The sequence below is a fragment of the Scomber japonicus genome, chromosome 19 (genome assembly GCF_027409825.1).
Source record: "Scomber japonicus isolate fScoJap1 chromosome 19, fScoJap1.pri, whole genome shotgun sequence".
NCBI classification, from domain to species: domain Eukaryota; kingdom Metazoa; phylum Chordata; class Actinopteri; order Scombriformes; family Scombridae; genus Scomber; species Scomber japonicus.
In genome coordinates this window covers 30289066-30296751 of record NC_070596.1, presented here as the reverse complement: position 1 = coordinate 30296751, position 7686 = coordinate 30289066, and positions in this window count along the sequence as shown.

Here is a 7686-nt window from a genome sequence, read left to right as displayed (position 1 = left end):
AACATGCCTGTGCTGTGGAGAGAGTCACTCCGTCCACAAATGTCAGAAGCTCTCCAGTAAGCCTGTTGAGGAAAAGAAAAGGTTTGTGTTTGAAAATAATCTGTGCTTTGGTTGTCTCAGGCGGGGACACAATTCAAAGGACTGCAAGAATAAAGCTACTTGTGGCGTGTGTAAGAAACCTCATCCAACACCACTTCATGAGGACCGTTCTGCTGCCGCAGACGCATCTTCCTCTCATGCTACAGAAGCGGAAGAAAACACCTCCTCCCTTTCCTGCTGCATTGATAAAGGTGAAGGTGGGAGCACTTCCATGATAGTGCCTGTTTGGATTTCTTCAGCCACCACCCTTGAAACAGAGACTTTAGTGTATGCTCTACTAGATACACAAAGTAGCAACACCTTTGTAGACCAGGGGGTAATTGAGAAGATGGGGGCGGGTACAGAGCCAGTCAAGTTGAAACTTACCACTATGATGGGAAAAGATTCCATTGTTCAGAGTGAAAGAGTCAGTGGTCTTAGAATTAGAGGATTTTCCTCAAAAACTTTTGTCAACTTGCCACCTGCCTATACTAGAGATTTCATCCCACTCGAACATTCTCACATCCCTACCCCTGAAACTGCCAAAAGGTGGAGACATTTGAACCAAATAGCACAGGAAATACCAGAGCTGATGGAGTGTGAAGTTGGACTCCTCATAGGCTATGACTGCCCCAGAGCCTTGGCCCCAAGACAAGTCATAACAGGAGGTGACTATGAGCCATATGGTATCAAAACGGACCTGGGTTGGAGCATCGTTGGCAACTCACCTCAGGTCGCAAAGTCAACAGAAGTGACAGGTCTGTGCCATCGTGTCTCTGTCAAAGAACTTCCACCTTTGACACCAGCCAATGTCATCAGAGCCCTTGAAGCTGACTTTAAAGATACTAACCCTGGGGAAAAGAGTATATCACAAGATGATATACAGTTTATGCAGTTACTGAATGAAAGAATAAAGCAGAATGCAGATGGACACTTGGAGATGCCTCTCCCTTTTAAGACACGCCCACAACTGCCAGAAAATAAGCATCTGGCTCTGGTGCGGCTAAAGCAGCTGAAAAGAAAATTTGAGAAACATCCCAGATTCAAGAATGACTATGTTAAGTTCATGGACAATGTCTTTAAAGACGGGGATGCAGAAAGAGCTGAGAACCAACCCAGAGCAGGATCTGTCTGGTATATTCCTCACCAGGGAGTATATCACCCTAGAAAGCCAGAAAAAATCAGGGTCGTGTTTGATTGTTCCGCCAAGTATGATGGCACAGCTCTGAATGATCACTTGTTAGCCGGACCCGACCTCACAAATGGACTGACAGGAGTACTCTGCAGGTTCCGCAAACACTTAATTGCACTCATCTGTGACGTTGAAAAAATGTTTCATAGGTTTCATGTAAGTTCAGAGGACAGAGACTACTTACGATTCCTGTGGTGGGAAGGCGGTGATTCAAAAACAGAGCCAAAAGAGTATCGCATGCGGGTGCATCTGTTTGGAGCGGCGTCTTCTCCGGGCTGCGCGAATTATGGTATGAAGTACCTTGCAAGCCAGGCGGAGAAAGATTACCCTGCAGCAGCCAATTTCATCAGGAAACATTTTTATGTTGATGACGGGTTGATCAGCGTAGACTCTGTGGACACAGCCATCAAACTAGTCAAAGAAGCGCAAAAGTTGTGTGCAAAGGGCAGACTACACTTACACAAGTTTATCTCTAACAACAGAGAAGTCTTGGAGTCTATTCCTGACAGTGAACGAGCTAGTGGAGTACAGGATGTGGATCTCAGTCGTGAAGAACTCCCAGTACACACTGTGTTGGGAGTGAAGTGGAGTGTGAACAGTGATACATTCTCCTTTAATGTTTCCCTGGATGAGAAGCCAGCAACACGGCGGGGAATTCTCTCCACAGTCGCCTCAGTGTTCGACCCGCTGGGCTTCCTGGCCCCTTTCCTCCTGCTGGGTAAGAAAATCCTGCAGGAAATGTGCCAAAAGGGCATTGGATGGGACGAACAACTGCCTGCAGAATTAAAGCCTCAATGGGAGAACTGGCTGAACGATCTAGAGAATCTGCAGAAACTCCAAATCCCAAGATGCTTTGTCCCTGAAAACCTAGGGAAAGTACAGAGGATGGAATTGCATCACTTTTCGGATGCGAGTAGTCATGGATACGGGCAGTGTTCATACATCCGAGTGGTGACAAAAGACAAAGTGCATTGCGCCTTAGTGATAGGTAAAGCACGGGTTGCACCCACCAGGGTTGTAACCATACCTAGGCTGGAGCTGACAGCTGCAGTGGTCTCCTCAGCAGTTGGCAGTATGTTAAAGGAGGAGCTGGAGCTCAAAATCGACCAAGAATATTTTTGGACAGACTCACAGGTAGTCTTAGCCTACATTAACAATGAAGCACGCAGGTTTCATGTTTTCGTGGCTAATCGAGTCCAAAGAATCAGAGAAACAACAGACCCAGCCCAGTGGTACTACATTGAAACTGACCAAAACCCAGCAGACCACGCTTCTAGAGGGCTGAAGGTGGCAGAATTGATGAGTTCAACGTGGTTCTCTGGACCAAAATTCTTGTGGGAAAGAGAGATTGTCACACCAAAGTCAACTCCACATCTTATGGTGGGAGATCCAGAAATCAAAGTGACACAAGTACTACAGACAAAAGCAGTCGAAGAGGACAATTTTCTAGAGAGATTTGAGCGTTTCGCAAAATGGCATACAGCTTTGAATGTTGTTGCTCATATCCAGAAACTGGCAAAAAGAGCGAAAACAGCAGATCCCATAACTGTAGAAGACAGAAGGACAGCCAGTCTTCTTCTTGTGAAATTAGCACAAAAGGATGCCTTCAAAGAGGAAATACATATGTTGAGTGGTGGTAAGCTGTCACAGAACCATCAGTTGTTCCAGCTTGACCCAGTATTGCAAGATGGTGTTCTCAGAGTGGGTGGGCGATTAAAGAAGGCCTCCTTGCCTCACGACCTGAAACACCCTGTAATCTTACCAAAAAATGGGGTGATCACACGTCTGATCTTAGGTTACTGTCATGAAAAAGGTCAGCATCAAGGCAGAGGACAGACTCTCAATGAACTCAGAGCAAATGGTTACTGGATAGTCGGTGGCAGCAAAATTGTGGCAAACTACATCAAACAATGTGTCACATGCAGAAGAGCTCGCAGGCCAACAGAAACACAAAAGATGGCAGATTTGCCTGCTAACCGTATTGATCCCTCTCCACCATTCTCCTTCTGTGGGATGGATTGTTTTGGGCCCTTTCTGACTAAGCAGGGTCGTAAAGAGAATAAGAGATACGGACTGATATTCACCTGTCTATCCTCAAGAGCAATCCACATTGAGATATTGGACGACCTAACAACGGATGCGTTCATAAATGCACTGCGGTGTTTCATAGCTATTCGTGGAGCTGTAAGACAAATCAGGTCAGACCAAGGGACAAATTTCATGGGAGCAAAAAATGAGCTGACGAAAGCTTTAACAGAAGTTGATAAAGACAGGCTGACATCTTACCTGGCAGAAAAGCATTGTGACTTTATCATGAACGTACCGGATGCCAGTCACATGGGAGGGGTTTGGGAACGGCAGATAAGGACAGTTAGGAGTGTTTTAAGCTGTGTCCTTTCCAAGAGTGCTGGAAGATTAGATGATGCTTCTCTAAGAACATTTTTCTATGAAGCGATGGCAATCGTGAACAGCCGCCCCCTCACTACTGACAGCATCAATGATCCCAAAAGTCTAGAGCCACTTACCCCAAACCACTTGCTGACCATGAAAAGCTCTGTGCCGCTTCCTCCTCCAGGAGAATTTGTTGCGGAAGATGTATACGCCAGGAAAAGGTGGCGCAGGGTACAGTACCTGACAGAGCAATTCTGGAGCAGATGGAGGAAGGAGTATCTAGCAAATATTACCCTCAGGCAATGCTGGCACTCTACAAGACGTAATGTGAAGATTGGAGATATTGTCATTCTCAAAGAGGATGAGGTGCCCCGTCATCAGTGGAGAATTGGGAGGGTGCTAGAGGTCTGCAAAGATGAAGATGGGTTAGTGCGCAAAGCCACAGTACAAATGGGAAACAGAAAGCTCAGTAAAGAAGGACAAAGACTCACCAGTTCATCCATTCTTGAACGACCTATACATAAATTAGTTGTACTTGTAGAAAGTAACTAAAATGTGTGGTAAAGTCACAAATCTTAAAGAATCTACCAGTAAGGAGAGTTTAAAATATCAGTGTTGACATGTGAGGTATAAAATGCCTGTTGTTTATTTCTGAAAATTACCAGATTTATTCATTCATGTTTCTATAAATGTTGTTATAAATCATAGTAATTTGGTGGGAGTGTAACTGTCTCGGAGACAGATTTCATCTTTTATTTTGAAAGTTAAGGTCATAGGTCAGTGTTTGGGGAGGTGTGCTGCATTATGGGTGAGAAGAGATGTAAACGGAGAACGACAACGTGGCTACAAAGAAGACATACAGCCAGAAAGTAATTTGCATGGTTCAAGAGGCGCACACGGTAACTGTTTTGCCTTGTTTTGTGGTTTCAATTGTCATATTTGTGTGGCATTTGTGGGAATTCTTTATAAAAACATTTAGTGTGCCTTTTATTGCCATGCTTGGGCCTGTGTACTGAGAGAAACTTGAGACTGTGGATGATAGAGAGAGATATTTTTTGACTTGTTGTGTTTTGTGTTATTTTTATAGTTTTCACGGTGTCTTGAGAGGATAAGAGATACGAATAAAAACAACTGGAGACATCAGTACGAGACGTGGCCTTATTCATTGGACCAGTGCATTTATAATGCTATACAAATAAAGTCTGATTGATTGATTGATTATACTGATGAAAGCTGAAAGGACCTGCAGTATAAATAAAGTATATATATATACTTTTGCCTTGTTTTATTCTTTTATATATATTTAATATTTGAGTAACTTATTTTTTTTTAATTTGTTGTATGTACATATGAGCTTTTAAATCTCCAGAAGCTTTTAATGAGGTTCTGTGATGAAAACAACAACAACAACAAAAACTTTTTTATCATTGGAAAAACTTTTTGATTATTTACTATTGATTATTTAAAGCTTCAGATTATTCACACATCCAATCAGTAAAGTCTGCTCTGTGACTGTTCAATGATATCATGTACAGATTCACTTCATCCAAACATTCAGTTAGTTAAACCCAGATTGTCAGCTATGTACAAGAACATCATTAATGATTACTATCATGATCATTACAGTTTGATTGAAGATTTCTTTATGTGATGAGAACAAAATATCTGTGATGAAGGAAGTTCTGCTGTTTTCTCTGTTCAAGAAACAACAGACACAAATACATCAATACAAACATGAAACTAACATTTAGAACAAAGAGAAGTTCATATTTTCATCTGAAGGAATGTCAGTGAAGGTTAAAAACATGATGATGAGCAGTGAGAGCCTCCATGGATAAAAACACACAGGAAAAAGTCACATTTAAAAAAAACTGAATATATCAACAACACATATATAAAGTACAAAAAAGTGTTGACAATCCCTATTAGCATGACAGATGATCTCTGTGCAGTTCAGAAACATGGAGACAAAAATCAAGAATCTGACACACGAAGTCTGAAATGACTTCTGTCTATTTGAGTTTAAACAACTCAGCTTTGTCTCCAGGAGAATCAAGCCAAAGTCCAGCATGGAGAGGCTGAGTGAATGTGGTCTGGACTCTGTGGAGGAGAGTCATGGTGTCAGAGACGTTGTAGAAGGACAGAATACCTGCTCTGTGATCCAGGTACACTCCGACTCTGCGGGAACGAGGACCTGAGACGGGAGTTTTGATGTTGTTGAACCAAAATTTATAACTGTCAGGGTCACAATATAAAGCCCAAGATTTGTCATTAAATCCCAAAAAACATTGAAGTGACTGTCCTGTTCTGCTGATGTTCTTGTATGCGACTGCTACACCAACTCCTTTCCCTTTCCACTCCACCTCCCAGTAACAACGTCCAGTCAGACTCTCTCTGCTCAGCACCTGTTGATGTACAGTGAATCTGTCTGTGTGACTAGAATAAGACTGTTGTTTTCTCATTAACTCTACTTTTCTGTTCCCCTCAGAGAGTAACAATGATGTGTGTGCTGTGTTTGGATCCAGAGTGGTTTCACATGAATATATTAAGAACTCAGCTCTGGTCTTGGGCTCTGGTTCTGATTGTGGCAGTAAAACGTCCACTTCAGTCACTGCCAGTGAGATGTTTGTCCATTCCTCCTTCAGGATGTCCTGTAGTTTATCTCTGAGCTCTGACACAGCTGCTGTCACATCCTCAAAGTATCTGAGAGGACGGATATTGATGCTGGATGAGTCTGTAGGTTCACTGAGTTGTGACACTGAGGGGTAGTTGTGTAGAAACTGGGTGTGATCCTCTGTGTGTGAGAGCTTCTTCAGTTCAGCGTCTTTCCTCTTCAGCTCAGTGATCTCCTGCTGCAGCTTCTCCTGAAGCTCTTTGACTCGACTCACTTCAGTTTCCTGCTGGGATCTGATCTGCTGCTTCACATCAGAGCTTCTTTTCTGGAGGAGACTGATCAGCTCAGTGAAGATCTTCTCACTGTCCTCCACTGCTTTATCAGCAGAGCGACTGACGGCCTCCACCTCCTGTTGAAGCAGCTTCACATCTTTCTCTCTGTTCTGGATTCTCTGCTGGATGTTTAGTCGACTCACCTCGAGCTCTCTCTGCCTCTCAGTCCTTTCTGCTGCAGCTGAGACTGTGTCGTGGCCTTTGTGTTCCTCCACAGAGCAGAGATAACAGATACTCTGCTGATCAGTGCGGCAGAACATCTTCATCACCTCATCATGAAGAGAGCAGATGTTCTCCTGGAGCTTCTCTGAGGGGTCGACCAGCTTGTGTTTCTTTAATGTAGTTGATTCATGATTAGGCTGGAGGTGATTCTCACAGTAAGAGGCAGGAGCAACTTGGAGTCCAGTCTTCTTCAGCTGCTCCACTAAATTTGCTAACATGGTGTTTTTCTTCAGGACAGGCCTCGGTTTGAAGACCTCTCTGCACTGAGGGCAGGTGTAGATCTTCCTCTGATCATTTCCATCCCAAAATCCTTTAATACAGCTCATGCAGTAGCTGTGTCCACAAGGAATAGTCACTGGATCCTTCAGTAGATCCAGACAGATCGAACAGCTGATTGTTTCTTCGTCCAACTGATCTCCTGTCTGTGCCATTTCAGCTCTCAGAGGCAACGACCGTCTGACTCTCACTCCCTAAGAAATGGAACAATTTGATCTGAACAACATGTGATTTTATACTAAATGCAGCCTGACAGCTCTTGCACTGCGTCACATATTGGTTACACCCATTTTCAGTCTGTAGATCAGAAGGGGAGGGAACAAGCTCATCTTATTCAGCTGCACACCCAAAAACACTCGTTTGACAGTCACATGATCCACTGGTGTCATCTTTAACAATGTGTTGTATTTTAAAAGCTTGTTATATTATCCATTGTGTCAAATCTTCATCTGAAAAGTAACTAAAGCTGTTAAATAAATGTAGTGGAGTAGAAAGTAGCATCACATGGAAATACTACAGTAAAGTACTAGTACCTCAAAGTTGTACTCAAATATAGTACTTGAGTAAAAGTACTTAGTTAC